This window comes from Mustela lutreola, chromosome 6 (assembly GCF_030435805.1).
Source record: "Mustela lutreola isolate mMusLut2 chromosome 6, mMusLut2.pri, whole genome shotgun sequence".
NCBI classification, from domain to species: Eukaryota; Metazoa; Chordata; class Mammalia; order Carnivora; family Mustelidae; genus Mustela; species Mustela lutreola.
This window is the reverse complement of record NC_081295.1, coordinates 148081735-148084229: the sequence shown is the minus strand read 5'-3', so window position 1 is coordinate 148084229 and position 2495 is coordinate 148081735.

Genomic DNA, 2495 nt, shown 5'->3' with positions numbered 1-2495 from the left:
AACTTTATTAAATGGTTTGGTCATGATCTTTAGCACCATGTCTGTTATAGCAAACAAAGTTCTGTTGAGGAATAAATCCACAGTAGGGCAGTGGACAGCAAAATGAATGGTGTTCTTGCATGCCTGAAATAAATAGGTCATAACAACCCATTTCATTGGCTTAACCAATTCAGACCTCTATAAGGCTGTCCAATCCTCTATGTAGTGTTTTTTTTTTAATTCAATTTGAAGATCTAATTGGCTTTATAAAATGATTCATAAATCAGGCAGAATCACATCTTACAAGTAGGGAGGCAATCCAAAGTGCTCCCAAAAGGGAAATGTTTTTAAAGGCAGGAAGTCATAAACAGAAAGAAGGGATTATTTCAGGTGAGGTCACCTTCATTTGGGGACCAAAGGGTTGTAGGTGGATCACCTCCTCTTCCTTTGGGGAATGAAGAAGGCCCATATGACTGATCATATTATTAGTACTGACCAGAAAATTCTTGACTGACCAGTTAAGAATACATTTCTGGGGGAGGTTGAAAGTGCAGTTAGGTTAGGTTTGAAGCCTCAGTTTGGTGACTTGGCCCAAGTGACACCATTTTGCATCTCTGGTTTTCTTTTGAATAGTGTCTATTGGCTAGTTACATGCCATAAGAAACCAAATGGTTCATGTGCTTAGTAGATTTCTTCATTGGAAATGTCATTTTGTATCTCAAGAGCCTAACACAGTGTCTGGCACAGCATGAGTGCTCCATAAATATTTGTTGGATAAATGAGCTCTAAGAAGTCTTAGACTAAGCAATTTAGTTCTCTTCTCACTACCTACTGTGCTAAAAATCTCCTTAGCTGATACTATATGACACTTAGGAGACCTTTCTTGTTTTTTTTTTTTTTTTTTTTTTATATTTCATATAAAAAAGGTTCAAAGAAAAAAGTTGAATAGTACTTCGGCATATATTTATGGAACACCTGCCATGTTCAAGGCACTGTTGGGGAAATAAAACTCTAAGGCAATGTTTTCCCTACAATAGCTTAAAGCCTCAAAGAAGAAGTAAGAAATGCATTCTCAGAATTACAGAATTTCTTTTTTATTTTTTTTTAAATTTTATTTATTTATTTTATTTGACAGAGAGAGATCACAAGTAGGCAGAGAGGCAGGCAGAGACAGAGGGGGAAGCAGGCTTCCTGCTGAGCAGAGAGCCCGATGTGGGGCTCGATCCCAGGACACTGAGATCATGACCCGAACCGAAGGCAGAGGCTTAATCCACTGAGCCACCCAGGCGCCCCACAGAATTACAGAATTTCTAATAATAAATGCAGCCATATGAAATTGGTATGCCTCAAATATTGCATGTGAATTACAAAATAAGTCTCCTGCTTGTTGAATGCTTCAAGTTGTTGAATGTTGAGACCGAATAACCCTGAGCCATCCCTGGCCATGAGTAATGGTCTTATTTTCAGCGTTTTCCTTACTAGGTACAAGTACTCTCCAGTTTTTGAAAGCTTGCATTACACCACTTTGCTTTTAGGAAGGGCCTACACTGGTATCTGCTTTCACTAACCAAAAGATATCTTGAGGCCATTTCGTTTATAGGAAAAAAGGCAAAAAGTGAAAATAGCATTCAGCAGGTTTTGCAGGGAGCCATGACAGAGGCAGCAGGCGCCCTGAGCTGTAAGAATTGATCCCCCCACCCCCTCCCCACCCAGGCTCCTTCTCCCACCACCCTCAGCCTCTTAGCATTGAGCCTCCATAGCTGTGAATCATGTCTGGGAACATTTATGCTTTACGTCTATTTATTTTGTGCATCTATTAGCAAGATGTGTCCTAAGGTATCAGGAAAGGATAAGAGACATTATTTGGGGGGTCTGGAAAAGCTCAAAAGTGTTTACATACAAATGAATGGTAATTGCCTTTTCAAGTTGTGCCATTTTGGCTTACAAAAGGTTTCAAAGGAGCGTTCTACTTTCAAAAGGGGGTGAGGGAGAAACCTATACTTTTTTTCAAGTTAATTAATTTTTAAAAAGATTTTATTTATTTATTTGACAGAGAAAGACACAGTGAGAGAGGGAACACAGGCAGGGGGAGTGAGAAAGGGAGAAACAGGTTTCCTGCCGAGCAGGGAGCCCAATGTGGGGTTCCATCCCAGGACCCTGGAATCATGACCCAAGCCAAAGGCAGACACTTAACAAGTGAGCCACCCGGGTGCCCAGAGAAGCCTGCCTTTTAAAAACAGCTGTAAAGTTGCTGAGTGTGGTAGTCTCCACTTTCCCTTTCTCCAAGCCATTCTCTTTTGTCTGCAGCTGACCTCTCTCCACACCACTGACTACATCAGTCAGACTCCATGATCCACTGGGTTTTGGTTCCTTTGGGCCATTGGGAGGCAGTGGCAGGAGATGAGGGGCACAGAGAGAAAGATCAGAGTGTTTATTCACCTCTCTGTCTGGGAGCTGTTCTGATAACAGCTGGACCTCTCTTGATTATGGATCCCTTCTCAAGACCCGCTACTCCA